Source organism: Doryrhamphus excisus, chromosome 6 (genome assembly GCF_030265055.1).
Source record: "Doryrhamphus excisus isolate RoL2022-K1 chromosome 6, RoL_Dexc_1.0, whole genome shotgun sequence".
Lineage (NCBI taxonomy): Eukaryota > Metazoa > Chordata > Actinopteri > Syngnathiformes > Syngnathidae > Doryrhamphus > Doryrhamphus excisus.
The window spans coordinates 21,990,548-22,009,785 of NC_080471.1; the positions used below are offsets into that span (position 1 = coordinate 21,990,548).

A 19,238-nucleotide genomic window follows, 5' to 3' on the forward strand; every position below is an offset into this window, starting at 1 on the left:
AGTGACGAGCCACCTGGCACCACCTGGTAATTACTCACATTTCTGGACCTGAGATGTGCGTGAACATGGTGGCCGATTGCAAGAAATTGTGCCAAGTGCTGACCCACGTTTTGCTTGGGGATGGAATACTTTCATTCATTTTCTTTAGCACTTGTGCTCATTAGGGTCTGTAGAAATCCTCCCCCTGGGGACTCTAAGTGGGTTTCGAATAGAGGATAAGGGAATCTTAAAGAACCAAATTATAGAATGAGAAGCAGATTGTTTATTCCTGACAACAATACCTAATACAAACGTCCGGGCTTATCTGCAGTCCCTGTATGCCTACAAGTAAGCGGGTCTTATTACAGCGCAGCTGCAAAAAAGCACCCTTCCTTTCCCTGCTCGGCCTTTTATACACTCGAGGTTGGAGTTCTGAGGCTGGAGTCCTGGACAAATCAGCTTTCGCCACTGCCCTTGCTTGAACCGCTTTCATGGTGTTTCTCCTTTTGTTTGTTCGCTGGGGCATCAAGGCATCTTTTCCTTTGCAGGGGCATCAAGGCAAATACATTCAGGTCACAGGGGTATAGTACTTGAGCCCATGCCATGGCATTATTATAAACGCCTTGGAAACTAAACCTAGGGCATTCTGTGTGGCCGAGGAACCCACCGAGCCTAACATCTGGCTCCCGAACCAGAGGTTCCCTACCCCTTGCTCTACTGACGAGGATATCCGGCTAACAGAGAAAAATAGAACGCTCTCTATGCAACAGCCATGATCTTTATAGATGGAACCACTCAAAAGGAACACTCGGCATAAGTACAGAGCTCAGTGAAATGAAGGCTGACTCCAGACGGGAATTGGTAAGTGACCCTTGAGACAGGTCAGTGACAATTCACAGACAGCAAATTGTGTGGACAGCATTGATTAATGGGAAAGACACAGCTCGTTATGGCCTTGCTGTGTCACCCTCCACCATCTCACTATCTTTGGACCAGCTCTTTACTGTTCAAATCAGGCTGCTGGCCAAGATAACGCTTCACCAATTGATCTTAGCATTTAATTAATGGCACCGCTGCTCTAATTTGTGAACCAAATATGACCTGAAAAAGGCAGGCATTTGAAGAACATATTACCATTACAGATGTCATACCACTCTATAATTTAAATTATCTTATGAGCCTATTTGATAAGTAGAACATTTGCACCATAGCCATATGTTGCGTGTCTGCTGCTTTTAGTTAGTTTCTCAGATTTTTATCTTGCTTAAATTGATTTAAAAAAGGGTAGAGCCATTTCAATTAGACCAAAAAGTCTGTATTATTTTTGCAACTATTTACAGTAAAACAAACAACTACAATTTAAATGTGAATACCTCTAAGAAAAACCAGCATTCAGAAACCCAATGTTCCTCAGTTTTAGTTTCCTGCTGCTCATTTCCCTCAAATTTCCAACTTTCCAGCGTTCACTTCAAAGAACCAACTTACGTTGTTCACTTCAAAGAGCCAGCTGTAAGAGTAATGTGACAGTTATGTAACAGGTGGCAAACTTTTGAAGTTCACTTCAAAGAACCAGCTTCTGTCATTCACTTCAAAGAGCCAGCTCTAAGAGTAATGTGACATCTGTAAGAGTAATGTGACAGTAATGTAACAGGTGGCAAACTTTTTAAGTTCACTTCAAAGAACCAGCTTCCATTGTTCACTTCAAAGAGCCAGCTCTAAGAGTAATGTGACAGCTGTAAGAGTAATGTGACAGTAATGTAACAGGTGGCAAACTTTTGAAGTTCACTTCAAAAAACCAGCTTCCATTTTTCACTTCAAAGAGCCAGCTCTAAGAGTAATGTGACACTAATGTAACAGGTGCCAAACTTTTGAAGAATTACAAAACATATACTGCATTTCCAAATTCGAAATATTCTGCCTTGGTTAAAGTCCGCTCACTGTGAATGCCACTTTTGTTTGTTTTTAGTTTCTGACCGAAAATTATGTAGTTTCAATCAATTTATTACCTGCCCATACCTGAGATTTGTTGCTTAAAAAAAAATATATATATATATGAATAAAATTGTCTTATGCTGGGTAGCTACTTTATTAAATCGAATGGAGTTGCTAAATTGGTTGGTTCATGAGACGAGACGATGCACAATATTGATTTTGATATTGATAGGACCAGACAAACAGACATATTTATTAAACTGAGTCACACAACAAACAAAAATGTACATTTTGTTACATATAAATTATTATTTAGTACACAATGCCTAAGCACGATGCTTTTAACTGTTGAACTTTAATTAGAAGGGAAAACTACAATATTTGAAGTTAGAATTATGATGGAAGTTGTACTTCTCATTTTTCACAGTATGCTGAGGTGTGAAAAGATAGAAATCACATGATTTGGTACAAGTCTTACACAGCAATTATGTTTTGATCTGAAAAATGTTGAGTAATTTTGTTTAAGTGTGGAAATAGTACAGCTCCTGTTCCTGCCTGAACAAACGAGTGATGCTGGGAACACATAAGCCAAGGCTTACAGTGTACCCAAAGCACGTAATGTGCCGTTCCGATCCTGCCTCGCACACTCCCATTTCCCATATTATCAGCATTCACAATAGTGATGCCATAGCTCAGAGTCAATGTGTACTAGCGAGACAGCTTTTCTCTTAAAACGAGAAATATCATCACGTTTTAATCTTGCGAGATCTCCTGACACCCCTTCTGTTAACAACACTGGACAATACTGCTGCCCCCACCGATTCAACACACATCACAGAAATCTATGACCATGCTTTAAAATGTTCATGTTTCATGCTTAACATCAATAGAATCTGTAGTAGCGGACGTGATTGAAAAAAAAATGTCTGGCCTGTTGTCCATAACAGTGACACCGAGCTGATAACAACTCTGTCCTCTTTATTAGGTTATTTTATCGTCCCTCCCAACAGCTGTGACAGCTCCAGCAATGATTGAGTTTGGCTTGTTTTTACTACATCCTCTGCAAACTCTGACACCTGATTTCATTGAGAGAGATTGGATTTGAAACGTGGAGGACACGGGTCGCCAAGCAGTCCTTTTCACATTGTCCACTGAAATATACCTGAACATCTGCTTGGGAACAATGGTTCGCAAACCTGTTTTATGATACTTTTCTCTGTCCTTGTTGAGATGGAATTTCTTTATGAAATGTGTGAGTGGATCACATTAACATTTGCTCGTTTCAGGTCTTTTCCTATGTCTGCATTGCAATTTGTGTCTGCAGCTATTTTCTGAAAAATTCCTACAGAATAACTTCAACCCCCCCAACTGAGTCCCTGTTCACACAAGGGGAAGGAGTGGGGTACGCGCAGTGGTAGTGTGTGCTGTCTACTGTGTGAAAGTTATTTTACTGCCATGCTTCTTTGCGGATGTACCGGTGTTGCTCGAGTGTTGCAGAGCGGACTGGGATCTGTGGTCATCTTGCAGAACCAGACAGGATTTTTTTTTTCCCCATGGAAGTTCAAATATAGTAGAAAATACAGGACTACCAGACCCAAGTCGTCACAATTCGGGTTTATAATTCAGTTTACCAGACCTGTAATGGCAACAGGGTTGGAAAAGTCAGGATCTGCATATTTCTGTGGGACAATATCGAGGAGAGTACACTAATAGCAGGCACAAATTAAATCTGAATTGCAGACCTGCAAACATGAATGCATTTTTCCTACATGGCACACATTTTAACCTTTGAATGCACTTTTACGATTCAATGCTCTTAGGTATGCACTTTGTTGCATTTTGCCAGTTTCGGTTTTCTTGTTCTCTGATTTCGTATCTACGGACTTGTCCAGCCTCAATAATACCCCCCTCTCCTCTTAATTATATTAATAATAATAGCCAATAGAAATAAAAAAGAGGAAAAATGCATAATGTAACAAGAAAAAGCTCAAATATTTATATTCACTTATAGCACATTTTTACTCAATATGTTTAATGAATATTTCTAAAATATTGATCAAATAAAATGTATTTATTTAATTAAAATTTAATTTAATTATATTTATAATAATAGCAAATAATAATAAAAATAGGAAAAATGCATAATGTAACAAGAAAAAGCTCAAATATTTATATTTACTTATAGCACATTTTTACTCAATATGTTTAATGAATATTTCTAAAATATTGACCAAATAAAATGTATTTAATTAATTAAAATGTAATTTAATTATATTTATAATAACAGCAAATAATAATAAAAAAAGAAAAAAATGCATAATGTAACAAGAAAAAGCTGAAATATTTATATTTACTTATAGCATATTTTTTTACTCAATATGGTTAATGAATATTTAAAAAATATTGATCAAATAAAATGTATTAAATTAATGAAAATTTAATTAAAAAATTCATATAGTATAAATAATTTTAAATATTTTTATCATTAGAGTTTTCAAGTGTGCACACCACAAATGCACACTGCCAAAGATGCAGACACTGAATTGCGACACAGAAAATATTACCTGGCCTGTGGGGCTCCAGGATGCGAGAAGTGTAGCTAACCTGTCATTCGTTTCGCTACCAGAAGACAGTTCAGACAATTCCCTTGAGAATCAGTTGTCAGTGGGCACTTTCAGCTCTAAACCCGTTTTCCCCAGTGGGATGTGGTCTCTTGAGGGTCATTTTCCTTACTGTTGCTTTCGCTGTCTGCGGTGACTAATTGAGAAAACAGCTTCACTGTGGTTTCTACAAGCAGAATAATGCTGCATGCGCTGACATATTGTGATTGTTTTTATGCTTTGCCACCACCTGGAACATGAAATTATTTACAATGGTTTGCTTTGTAAAACAGCATCACAATGACTACATTTGGTAGTGTGATGAAATACCCATACACATGTTGTTTTTTCTTTGTGTTCTAAAGATATATAAACAAAACAAGCTCATTACTGCACATAATGGGACCTTGTTGGAGCTCTTTAGACGTGTTTTAATAGCGGTCTTTGAAGGCGGCATAGCTGCGGCCCATTACCTGCATTTGTGAATTGTCTCTTTTTGTCTGTTTGTATATCTTTAGAATACACAGAAAATGAATGGTGGGTACAATTCCAAAAAAAAGTGCAGTTTTTCTTTAAATTGATGAAACAAAAATGATTCATGGGAACATAGTTAAGCCGCTGTTTGCTGATGTCTGTGGATCCACCAACTGTAATAAATAAAAGCTGGCCGTCAGAAGCACAAAGCCTGTAGAAGAGGAACAATGGTTAAGCCAGATGAGACCACTGCAGACTGGAGACTCCCCCCCGAAAAACAAACAAACAAAAACCTTCAAACAAGGTGACGCAAGCTCCCAAATATTGCACTCATTGTGTTTTATTTTCATGTTTCATTTTTAGCATACTCTGTGTACCAAATTATGTAATTTTGTGAATTATGCCAATTAAAGAATGTTGTTAAGCATTAGGAGTAAATTGTTACTGTACTGTATATATGATGTCATATTTCTGGGCAGATATTTGAGTACATTGGGCTGTATGATGGAAGCTTATACTTGCACCATAATAATTGCATTCTCAACCACGGGTTTTCAAACTGTGACACGGTGAGGCTCCCCTCAGCAAATATAATACAGTTGGGTCCTCTACTGTGCTCCGAAAAACTGATTTTCTGCAGCTTATGTCGAGTTTTCCACTCACCCGAGTCTCTCACCATTTGAATGAACAATCTATTCATTTTGCCTGATTATTGTGTTTCAGACAAAACTGAACCCAGCATTTTGCACTCTTTATTTCAGATGTTTTCATGTGAAAATGATTGCATCCTTAAAATACAGTAAATTGTATTAGTTCTCTCCAAGAAAGCAGTCCCTCCCATTATACGTAGTGATTAGGTTATCAGAAAATTGGATGAACCTTCAGCAAATCATAACAAACGCAGACTCACCAGCAACAATTTATGTTATCTTGCTCTGCCCTGCTGCCGGCCACTCTCTACACTGCTAACCTGCTGCTAGAACTCAAACATTTACACATTTTTATGCTTGAAAATGCTTAATTTTGGTTACATATGCAGTTTTTTTTACTCATAATAGACATATTCAACCACAAAATAGCCATCCTTTATTAATAGAGACCCATTATCGTGATTTTTGGCTCTTTGTATTGAGTTGTGGACTCCTATAGAGCAGGTCCACAAAATAACTCACACAGAAAGCTTTCCAGATCTTCCAGAACCTGGACCTATGCCAGCTGTATTTCAACAGTGAACACTACAGGACTTAATTCATTCCATCCAGCTTTACAATAACTTGCCTGACTGTAAAAGATACACTGTACACTGTGTAAATTTACTTATTTATATTTACTTATATTTACTTATTTATATTTTTAGCCAGTCTCACTCATACTTAAATATACAAATCTTAATTACCGGTATCTTACAGTATTATTTTTTCTTTATTATATTTTATTCATATTGCATGGCAGTTTATATGAGTGGTTGTTCCCTCACAACATGTGAAATAATTTGGTTAAAAAAATGTTGACTCTGAAAACAGCCCATGAATTGAGGACATTGCGTTCACATTTTACACAAATTCAAGTCTTTTTTTTTTTTTTTGGTAATATGAACGTCGACATAAAAAGGGCAGATTTGAACAAAAAATAGAAATTGGGCATCATACCCTGCAGTGTGAATGTAGCCTTAGACACTAGAATTGCTGATAGTGATTCAATATGATTGTACTGATCCCAGCCTTCTCTGCAGGCTAGCTATATCTGTTTTTTTTTTTTTTTTTTACTTAATCCTTGATTTCTTTATAGCCCTTTAGCAATTATCCAATATGGATTTACTTTATCACAGATAAGGTTCTGATATGGAAGTCTGCACATATTATGTGTGTGTGTGCATATTGTTTATTGAAATATTATATTATTATACTATTGAAATATCAATATTTTGATCTGAGAATCGATTTTAGAGCATAAAGATCTGGTATCAGATATATTCATGATACATTCACACCTAAGGGCAAATTGCCACACCTCCTCAGACACTGGCTGTGGGGCTGACATGGTAACCACTCTTCTACCGTGCAGAAAACAAAACATATTTGTGAACAATTTAATAATATATGAATGCAAAGTAACACTACAAAAGCCAAAACTACTACTGGTTCTCTTTTTTTTTTTTTTTTTTTTTTTACCAACAAACCCTCTTGTGTCCATTAAGGTGTGTTCTGAGTTTGTAAACAATATCAATAATGTAACAATATGGTCACACAACAAAAATAAAAAAATATATATATATATATCAGTATTTAAAACGATCCGCATACCATTATTAAACATCCATAACAAAATGAATGCATCAGCTCTATCAGTCCGCTTACTTAAGTGCTGCAAAAAGGCTATAATAAGAATGAAAACAAAATGCTTCAATGTTGGGTGAAATTAGCTCTGCTTAGGTGCAATGGCTGCTCATTTCATATTCCGTTGTCGTTGCCATCACAGCATTCCTTATTGGTTTGTCTTCTTATCCTTTCTTTGTGCTTACATTTGGGGGAAAGTTTCCAAAAAGTTAAATACATGTGCAAAGTTAATCCTTAGTCTGATTGCTCAGCTCAAGTCTCAAAGAGATATAGCCTTGTTATAAAATAATTGCGTCTCCTAGATGCAAAAAATGAGTAATATGGAATAAAAACATACAAAACCAATAAAGTGAAAGCCACGGCTCTGAGAAGCACAATTCCATAATTCCACCAGAAGTTTACTGATTCATTAATTACGACAGGCAAACAACGCAATGCAGATTACAGTAGTTGATCAGAAAGAGAATACGCATTAAACATATTTTATGCGTTTGAGTCTGTGTGACTCTAATGCTGAGAACCAAAGGATTACAGTCAGTCAGTAAGTAAGAGGCTTACTGCAGCAGTCACTTACTTCACTGGCTGTCCTTTTGTTATTTACTTTATGTGCATTGCATTATTAAATTACAGTTACCCTACATAAAAGACAAGCATAACTAATTCCCTAATCTATATGCTACATTATTTTATGAGCGGGATCTAGTTGATGCAGTAAAACAGCACAGTGGCTTTTGGGTTCTGCTCAAAAAACCTGCATGGGCCAGAAGCAGAACTAGTCTCATAGGCTTGGGCATTTCTCGGTCCGTTGCGCAACTTAGTGTATTTGGAGTAAAGCCAATAAAGATAGTAAAAGTTTGGCCTTTGTAGGCAAATGACATTGTAAAATATGCCATTTGAACAGTTTGAATTTCACTGCATTACTCTATGACAGGTTTTCCATCCATCCATTTATCCATCCATTTTCTATGCTACTTATCCTCACCAGGGTCACGGTATGTTGTACGTTATACCAGCTGACTTTGAGCATTAATGACAAACACACGCACACAGCAAAAATATACAAAATGAAAATGAAAGACAAAATGAAAGTTGCATGAAATGTATCTTGTCTGAAGCTTACCTATGTTCAACTACTAATTACTAAAGAACGATGAAAGTCTTCTGGTAGGTTCCATCCTTATGCAACCATAGCACAAAATATTATGTGTGCCTTGAACAATCAGTAAAAATTGTCTAAAATGGCTGGTACTGAAATGAGTGACTAAAAAATGAGTTAATACAACTTAAAAACCTTTTAAATTGTGTGATCAGTAACTTATTCTTCGATAACAGCATGGGAAGTAAAAACATCCAGGAAGTAAAGCTAAAGACATGAAATACCCTTTACAGTATCAACTGAACAAAAATATAAAATATACTAAATATTCCATCTTCAATAAAAAACATTTCAGAAAAATGTATGTAGAATTTTTTTTTAATGTAAAACTGGGACCACGGGTTATGCAATCTCGAATATTCTCTGCAAACATTAAATATTGATTACTGTGTGTTAACTCAGAGCTTGAATGGAATGAAAACAAATATTAACCACATGCTGGTACTTCAGCAAACTTTATTAGACGTTTGCTGAATGCAAACAAATAGTCCACTCGGAAGGACCTACAACCCATTTTTCCTCATCTATTTAAATTTTTAATTATGTCTTATCATTTCTTAATTTCATCAGTTCTGATTGTGCAGAAGTCCATGATCTATTTATGGCCAGGGCGACCACTAGGTGGTTAATACTTGGTAATACATTTAACACCGGACCCACTCTTTGGTGTTAAATGAAAATAGATGACTCTCTGTAGTAAAACATTTAAAGCTCATCACATTTCATTGGGAAGTAGTAAAACTCTTGATGGGCCTTTTAGGAATTAGGAAGGAATGTGAGGAATTACCAAATGTGTGAAAGTTTCTTAAAATGGGAATTTATCCATCCATGTTCTATACTGGGCGGCACGGTGGACCTCACAGCTAGGAGGACCGGGGTTCAATTCCACCCTCGGCCATCTCTGTGTGGAGTTTGCATGTTCTCCCCGTGCATGCGTGGGTTTTCTCCGGGTACTCCGGTTTCCTCCCACATTCCAAAAACATGCTAGGTTAATTGGCGACTCCAAATTGTCCATAGGTATGAATGTGAGTGTGAATGGTTGTTTGTCTATATGTGCCCTGTGATTGGCTGGCGACCAGTCCAGGGTGTACTCTGCCTCTCGCCCGAAGACAGCTGGGATAGGCTCCAGCACCCCCCGCGACCCTCGTGAGGAAAAGCGGTAGAAAATGAATGAATGAATGAACTTTTATACTTGACTGCTGTGCCCCGCTTTTACCCATGTTTTAACTGCGTATAAACGAATGAATGTTGTATTTTAATGTATCTTTTACTCTGTTTACTTGCTTTTATTCAAGTCCATTTTTCTGTAAAGCGTCTTTGAGTATTTTGAAAAGTGCTATACAAATAAAGTGTATTATTATTATTAATAATATGCAACCTGGGATCATGACTTGAGCCAACTTTTTGATGGTTTAAGTAGCTGTTTGATCAATTTTGTTCTTTGATGTGGTCTGTTGTTTACAAAAAGCTCCTTGAAAATGGGACATATAGCAGATTGCATGACATTTTTATAGATACAATAATTCCAGGTGGACTGTTACGTGTAAAATGTATAGTATGCCCCCCCCCCCCGTCAATTTTGTTAATTCAATGCGGCCCGCGAGTCAAAAAGTTTGCCCACCCCTGTTCTATACTGCTTGTCCTCACTAGGGTTGCGGGGGTATGCTGAAGCCTATCCCAGATTACTTTGACCGAGAGACAGGATACCACTGTTGCAGAATTACAACAATTTCATTCATTCATTTATTAATTCATTAATTCATTAAACTCAATACATTCATTCATTTTCTTCTGCTTATCCTCACAAGGGTCGTGTGGTGCTGGAGCCTATCCCAGCTGTCTTCGGGCAAGAGGCAGGGTACACTGGTTGCCAGCCAATCACAGGGCACATATAGACAAACAACCATTCACACTCACATTCATACCTATGGACAATTTGGAGTTGCTAATTAACCTAGCATGTTTTTGGAATGTGGGAGGAATCCGGAGTACCCGGAGAAAACCCACGCATGCACAGGGAAAACAGGCAAACTCACAGAGATGGCCAACAGTGGAATTGAAATTGTGTCTCCTAGCCACTTGTCCACTCGTGTGCAGCCGCATAACAATTTTTATGACAAAAAAAAAACATTTTTCTTTGATTCAACTACACTTGCATATTCATTGGGTCCCATTGTTCAGTCTCAGCATGGTATTGTGTCGTACATCAGAGTGAATGATGGGCAAAAGTAGTTCCCCTTTAACGTCTGCGGAGTCAACTGTTGAGACCTAAATTGAGGCTGATATTGGTGGCTGTGTCTCCTCTCTACCAGCTTTTTATGACGTTCATTGTGTAGAAATCCTCCCCCTGAGGACTCTAAGTGGGTTTCAAATAGAGCATAAGGGAATCTTAAAGAACCAAATTATAGAATGAGAACCAGATTGTTTATTCCTGACAACAATACCTAATACAGACATCCGGGCTTATCTGCAGTCCCTGTATGCCTACAAGTAAACGGGTCTTATTACAGCGCAGCTGCAAAAAAAGCAGGGAAAACCTTCGTTTTCGCTGCCCGGCCTTTTATACACTCGAGGCTGGAGTCCTGGACCAATCAGCTTTCGCCACTGTCCTTGCTTGAACCACTTTCATGGTTTTTCTCCTTTCACTGGAACTAGTTCTCCAGCGAGTCTTGTGTTTACAGACCAAAATTTTGGTGCATGGAACAATTTCTCCGCAGTCACTCAAAGCTTTTCAGAAAATTAGAGACTGTTACAGGGAAATATGAATCATTATTAAAAAAAAACCTTAACACCTAACACATTTGATTGCCTTTCTGAACTTTGGACTGGACATTTAGGTTCATGTGAATCCCTGCATTGTTTCCGCAGGACAAGCTTTTCAATCGGGCAAATTTACGACAGTGACTCTTTTATGTTCAGCTAGTTGAAGTGTGAAGGTTAAAGAGTCTACTTACAAGATGTTGTATGCACTGTAGGTTGACCCTTAGGAGTCCATTATAGGGACAGCACTCAACCTGGTGGGCACATGTTTGTTTGGATTGTTAATCATCATCCTGCTGTAAATGGCCACTCTGTTGAGTGAGGTGAGTCGTGGAGCGTAATCTCCCCATGCAGGACATAATCAGATACAAGGTTAATGAGAGTTTGATGGAAGCATATGCCGCACGCACCCACGGCAGTTGTGTTGCACCACAGTAAAAGCGACCATGAGTTAATGGTGCAGGATCAAAGGCAAACATAAACAAAACACAATCAAGACAAACATTGCTACAATATCAATTTAGTTCAGCGTGCACAGCTATCAATAACATCAACCCAAATGTTTGCCCGGCAGCCATTTTAGTCCAATTGAACTTGATGCCATCGGCACTTCAGCGCAAACGCATGTCCTTCATGAGCCTTGGCAACTATTTTTGTCTCACCTGGTGTTATACATGAACATTTGGTAGGAGTGTTGTTACCACTCTCAAAAGATGGCAGATGACGGTAAATCAAGCTTGACAGCAAAGGGCCCTTCAGCAGAATAGGATGTGAGTCACTTCACTTCCCTCCCTCCCAGTTTCCCATCGTTCTCAGAGATGTAGGCTACCTAAAGCCCAGCTGCGAGGATGCTCTGCTCGTCCAAGCATACATTTAACAACATAACGCTCCAGATGGATCCTGCGCAACTGTCTACACACTGATTGAGGGGCTGCTATGTTTTTTTAGCCTGTGCGACAAACCATAACACTTTAGGACTTATTAATCTATATGTAAAATGAATTTTACAATTTTATAGATTCTATTGTGCTTACAGGTTGTGTTTTTAAATTAATATGAACACATTTCTGTTCAGAAGAATTTCAGTTTACACACTCTAATGTAGCAGTGATTAAAAATCCATTTTGTTTTGCTTAAAGCATAAACATTCCGACTTAACACATCAATGACATCTTCGAGACAAACCTGACAGTCACGCAGCTAAAAGTTGGTAATATTCTATCTTTAGTAGTTCACTTTTTGGTCATGCCTACAGCTTTTCAGTTAATGAAAGCAACCAAATCAATTTCTAACTTGACAAGTTTACAGCTATTGGTAACGGTAATGGTTTTATTTCATTTGAACATGCATCAGATTACAATTGAATGCATCACATAATCAGTTCACAGTTCCACATGTCCAAAAGGAGTAGGAAGAAGCAAAGCTTATTAAATCCTACCCCTCCATCTGGTACTTTTACAATCAGTAACTGTTACATTTGTTCACTTCCTGCTTTCCATAATACATTTTTATTTTTTATTTTTTTTTAAATAATGTACCTTGTAGCGAAGTACAGGGCTGTTTTTGGTCTGTTAAGTCTTTCATAGTTAAGTATGGCTAAAGAAGACATACACCTTGGCTCGTGTAATGCTGGTAAACAGAAAGTAACTTTTTATCTCACTATACAATTGTTGCAAAGCCACAAGACCAATTCTCCATAAGAGCTGTTTCACAAGCTGGTTTTTTTTTTACCTCTAAAGTTGTGTCAATAGTAATTACAGACGGGGGCTTATCTACAGGCACTGCATCTTTGTCCCTCATAAGAATCAGTGTGTTGGCTGTCAATTTGCCAATTAATAGAAACATCACCTGTTACTTAACTGGTAGCTGGCAAGCAACACTGGTAATGGAAAAGTCTCTCAGTAAAGAAAAAAGAAATAAAACTATTAAACGGCAAAATTGGATTTTGTCAAATTTATTCTGCAGAAAGAGACAGTAGATATAAATCACATAGCGATCTGATACAAGTGTCTTGCCGGAGAGCAAAACAGAGACATAGTTGAGCAAGCTTTATCAGGACATAAAAGACAGGTAGTACATGGGCATGTTAAAATGTTCTCACGGTTCGTAGACATGGGAATGCAATTGATGAGATTTGTTTTGGAAGGAGAAGGCCCATAGCCTTGAACTGTTAATCATAATAGAGCGGTTACTTCTTACTGCTAGCAAGGTGCTGAGATATACGCAATGCAATTCAAGTGTGGATATTATACCGTACATCAGTGGTTCCCAAACTTTTTACAGTGGCATACCCCTTCAGACATTTGTCACATTTAATATGCATATTAATTTTATACAAAATTGAAGGGGAAATTTTTAAGGGGACCTTTGGTGCAATTTTTTCTGCCCTTTGTATTGAGTTGGGGCTGCAAGGCGGATGAGCGGTTAGTGTGCAGGCCTCACAGCTAGGAGACCCGAGTTCAATTCCACCCTCGGCCATCTCTTTGTGGAGTTTGCATGTTCCAAAAATATGCTAGGTTAATTGCCGACTCCAAATTGCCCATAGGTATGAATGTGAGAGTGTGAATGGTTGTTTGACTATATGTGCTCTGTGATTGGCTGGTGACCAGTCCAGGGTGTACCCAGCATCTTGCTCAAAGACAGCTAGGATAGGCTCCAGCACCCCTGCGACTGCCGTGAGGATAAGCAGTAGAAAACAAATGAATGTATTGAGTTGTGGACTCCTGTAGAGCAGCTACACACAATAACCAGCACACAAAGCTTTATAGTTCTTCCATAATCTCCACCTATCCAACTTTCGTGTTTACCGCAAAAACATTATTACGCAACGATGAAACCTAGCTAAGCCTGTTTTGAACACATCTAGCTAACTCCACATCTTTATACTACAACATTGTCAAGAGCAGTTCAGAATCAAAATGTATCTAATAACATGTAATATCTAATAAACATAAAAAGATGCAATAAAATACATCACCCTCACTACAAGCACACTGGAAAACTTCAAAAATTATCTCTCCTTCAAAAAAATCAGAGCTCAGCACGGGACTAGCATAACAACGTTGAAGGGCCACAGGTTGCCGACCCCTGTGCCTGTCAATCATGTGCTTCAGGTTGTCAGGAAAATGAAAATGACTGTGAACTTGATGCACTTGCACCCATGCACTTCTAAACACAACTAAATAACAGTTTTGTACATTTCAAAGTCAGCACACTTCTATATCAGCATATATTTCACCAATAAAACACTGAGTTTGTGTTGCCTCTTGGCTGTTACCGTAGTGCTGAGTTTTCAGTTGGGATCATATAGTTTATGAGGGTTGCAGGGAAAAGAAAATATGTGCTTTTCAGCTGTGTGGCTTTCAAAAATAACAGAATTCGGGGCATACAGTATTTCTGAATGCTGAATGGGTAATTTTTGACTTTCAAAGTATTATATCCCACATGGAATTCCAGCATGACATGAAGTTAAGTCAGCACCCTTGCACGTAGTAGTTCCATGTAAATGTGTAATTAAAGAAACACTGGTTGATTGCCTTGAAATCCTCTGGGTCCAGTATTAATCTCAGAAATCAATGTTTTCAAGCCCAGATATGCAGAGCACAGCAATTCATCTGTCAGCTTGGCCACCTTATCAGTCCATTGGGGAGGAAAAAAACATCAATAACGTAATGCTGACATTTTCAGGGGAACAGTTGTGGCTTGTTACTTAATGCTAGATAGTTTAAATTGTCTTATTTTCTTTAGAAGGCTGCTTTTTTAATGTTATTGCACATTCCGTTTTTTGCTTTCCAATGGTGCCAAATATGATTCCATTTAAATAATCTGCCTTTATAAGCTTTTTTACAAATGTAATGTGTGTGCCCTGGAGCCAGGCCTGGAGACAAGGTCCGGCCTTCACTTGTGAGGACAGTCATTACAATTTAGTGGCAAGCATTATTATACAATACTGTACATGTATTGTCATGTCTTTGGGTCGAAGACATTAATAATTCATTAATAATTCATACGTTTCATAAGAATAAATAGCTAAAAGTTCTAATAAATATTGTTAAAAACGCTAAGGTTAAAAAGTTTGCAGAGTGAGACATCTTCTCTAGAAAGTATCGTTTTGGGCCACTAGAGAGTGAGTGCTCTCGCATATAGACAAGCTTTGTCGTTTTCTCTCGGTGAAAAGCAGGCTGTCCTCACGGCAGAAACGAAACAGGAAAACCTCATTAACACGCAGAAAGTTGCTCTAAACACTTGTTTCTTGGGAAATTATCGTCTTTGTAAGTATATTGGTGTATAAAGCACTTACATAGATGCATTTTATATTTCAAAAGATGTACTTGTTTTGTCAAGTTCGCTAACTTCATGCTACCGCTAGTTTGTATTCGTAGTTGGTCTATGTGTGTTAGCTAACTGTTAGCTGATGTGTGTTTAGCTTGCATCATGAGCAGTATTGGAATTTTATTTAACTTTTTCTGTATGTTTCAGTTACCACTTATTTTTTACAAGAAAGCTTCATAAAGCAAGAAAAGCAAGCCTTGTGTACGGAGTTTTCTTCATTGGTTCGCTGGCTGTCGGCATTCAGACACTTGTTGTGAGGACAGCACATTTTTGTATCAAACATCCCTTTTCTGTGCTAACTTCTTTTAATCTACTTTGATATTATTACTACTATTAACAAGCGCTTAACACGCGAGTCACCTCAGTTTTTCATGAACGTTACGCAAACAATGCAAATGTAACGCTTCCAGTCTAGACACAGGGTGACTCACACATTTGTATGCAAGCTGACACAGCTCTTCTTGAAATTTATTTTAAGGAATTATTCTCTCCATCAAATGTTATGATTTGTAAACACATGACAGAAGGCGCTACATTTCTAGATTGGGCTTCATAAATAAGGAAAGTGGCAGCTTTTTAGGGAATTTTATAGTTCTCATTAAATGACAGAGAAAAACAAAGTGAAAAATGGGAGTTTTTTTTAATACAGTTTCAGTTCTATTGCAGGACAGGGGTTGGCAACCCATGGATCCGGATCCGCATGCGGCGTATCACCGTCTTTGTTGTGGCTCCCTTCAGAATGAGATGTGACAGACACGGCATCGCCCCCACACTCACCATCAATATACCCCCCCAGAGATGAAGTTAGTAATTTAATGTTTTTGTTCTGTTCTTAAATGAAGTTCAAAAATCTGTCGCATATTTCTTATGATACAAGCCATTAAGCTCTGTTTTACCTTTTATACACACACACACGATGACCGTGTATGTATATGACAAACGTGGCTTCCTTTAAACATTTCCCACACAGTTAATAAAAGTTTTAGAATGTCGACTGTGGAAGCTTGAAATTACTTATTTCTATTTACATTATGAAAATTGCTTTGAAATCATAACAAATTGGATGTTGAACAACTCAAAACCCACCTCTTTAAATCTGTTTTTAATGTCTAACCTTCTATATCTGACTGCTGTGCCCCGCCCCGCTTTTTTAACTGTGTACTAACCAATGAATGTTGTATTTTGGTGTGTCTTTTATTCTGTTTACTTGCTCTATTCAACTTCATTCTTTTGTAAAGTGTCTTTGAGTATCTTGAAAAGCGCTATACAAATACAATGTATTATTATTATTATTATTATTATTATCTTCCCAAAAAGCATTGTTTGACTTTGGAGGTCCCATTGTAAAAGGAAATACAGTACAGCACGATACAAACTTTGTTGTGGTGACATCAGAGGGTATATATATATACGTATATATATTTACGTTCCAGGGGTCATCATCAAGACCCAGTCTCCACGGAGCCCCTTGACCTTGCCTCATTCCCCTGTCCTTCACAACAACAATGGTTAAGGTAATTGTCTCCCCCAGCTGGCCTGGCTGACAACATCAAACCAGCCATACCTTAAGACAATGAAACAACATTACATCCACCTGGGGAGGAGGAAATGAACAATTATAGAAACAAAGATGAGTCCAATTGAGCAAAAGGAACCGCTGAATGAGACTGGATTTTTGTCTTTATTTCAAAAGCACTTAACCATTCAATCCAAAATGACATTTTAATGCTTGTAGTGAATCTACCAAGGTGATTACCATTCCAACAATCTTTTGTCCTTGAAGGATTCAGATTGAAAACAACTTTAATGGATTGGCAGAGACTCATTCTTGTTCAAGGAAGGCTTCCCAAATTGTAATCACCGTCTATGATCCTAAAAAAAAATGGACTAACTTGTCATGCTGAGGACCACCTGAGCCATCAAAATAAAAAGAACTTGAATAAACGTATTTTTGAAGGCAAGCTTTCACAGCAGCGGTCCCAAAACTTTCTGTTCGATGTAAAACTTCGGATGTCTGTAATCTTTTGTTTTTGTTTATTTGTGTCTGGTGTAATTGTACTTTGGTACGTGACAAAACATTTAAAAAAATTAAAACATAAAAATAAAAAATAGTAAAATAAAGTAAAAAAACATATTTTGAAAGCAGGAAGTGAACAAATGTAACAGTTACTGATTGTAAAAGTACCAGATGGAGGGGTAGGATTTAATAAGCTTTGCTTCTTCCTACTCCTTTTGGACATGTGGAACTGTGAAGTGATTGTGTGATGCACTCAATTGTAATCTGATGCATGTTCAAATGAAATTTACAATTGTTCAATACAGAGAAGAAATGATGAAATAATTCAGTATGTATATTTCCATTTACCAAGCAAGACTATGACCTGTGTTCCTGACAGAGGGCGTCGGAAGACGGACGATGAATCAGGGGTTTTCCTCGGTGGGAGGCGATTGATGTACCAATTTAAAGTTATCGAAACAATCCTTTGTAATACCTTTGCAGCTCTTGTATCAGATCTTGATGTAATGTTGCGGCAAGTGAATGTATGTTATACTAAAAATACCTTTCCAGGCTTTAACCACTTCGCCAGGTTTCTGCTCCCACATGCAAATAACGTCTTGGTGCCTCCCAATATACTCTTAATTAGATGACGTCAAAGAGAAGATTAACATGTTATATAGAATAACGTTGGCTCAGCACGCCTCACAAATGCAGTTATACTTGAACAGACAGAAAGAAAGTATAAATAAAAATAAACATGCCTCGGAAGATAAATAGCAGCCTGAGCCACCTTTTCATGGCCTCCAGAGAGATGTATGATGTAGCTGTTAAAGGCTGAGTGTGGTACACTTTTATTACCTTTTTCCTTCATTTCTCTTATCATATAATAGATTACACATTTAGTTTTTCGAAACAATTGTCCGGTTAACCAACAACATTGGTATAGTGTATCTCCATTAAATAGTAACTGTGTAGCAAGGCATAGGTTATCAAGTTAAATAATGTCCCCATAGTCACATTCGCACTCCTGTTATTATTTGTTTACATCATAATACGCAGGATACGGGCTAAATGAAGGAATGCAAAAGCTAACCTGCTACCAACTTTCCCTCCCAAAAACATTCATTCATTCATTTTCTACCGCTTATCCTCACAAGGGTTGCAAGGGTGCTGGAGCCTATCCCAGCTTTCCTCCGGCAAGAGGCGGGGTACACCCTGGGCTGGTCGCCAGCCCAGCCAATCACAGGGCACATATAGACAAACAACCATTCACACTCACATTCATACCTATGGACAATTGCAAACTCCACACAGAGATAGCCGAGGGTGGAATTGAACTCGGGTCTCCTAGCTGTGAGGTCTGCGCGCTAACCACTCAACCTCCGTGCAGCCCCACAATGCAATTATTAAATAAAAAAGAGAATTTTTTGTGTTGCAAGAAATTTTGCAGAATGGACAATAGAAAGTTTAAATTAAGCCCATTGGAAATACAGTGTACTGTATGTATGATTAGAGACATTTGCATAGTGGTAGTAATTATATCAGAACAGACATTATGTGAGCCATAAGAGAGGCCACCTGGAAACCATAATCCTTTCCACTGATGTCAGCAGAAACAGGAAAATGAGTATATCTCTGGCCTTAAATCATGCCCTCAACTCATCATACAG

At 37.9% G+C, this 19,238-nt stretch overlaps 1 long non-coding RNA gene across 3 annotated transcripts; it reads left to right on the plus strand.

Moving 5' to 3' along the window:
* Positions 1–15,395: 15,395 nt before the first annotated feature.
* LOC131130864 (uncharacterized) lies at positions 15,396–18,883 on the plus strand. Of its 3 annotated transcripts, XR_009130104.1 has the most exons (4): positions 15,412–15,508; positions 15,717–15,822; positions 16,236–16,372; positions 17,003–18,883. It is a non-coding gene; the product is annotated as an uncharacterized LOC131130864 (long non-coding RNA). The 3 variants fall into 3 exon arrangements; XR_009130103.1 differs by lacking the exon at positions 15,717–15,822 and having other exon boundaries at positions 15,396–15,508; XR_009130105.1 differs by lacking the exon at positions 15,717–15,822 and having other exon boundaries at positions 15,401–15,508; positions 16,225–16,372.
* Positions 18,884–19,238: the final 355 nt, after the last annotated feature.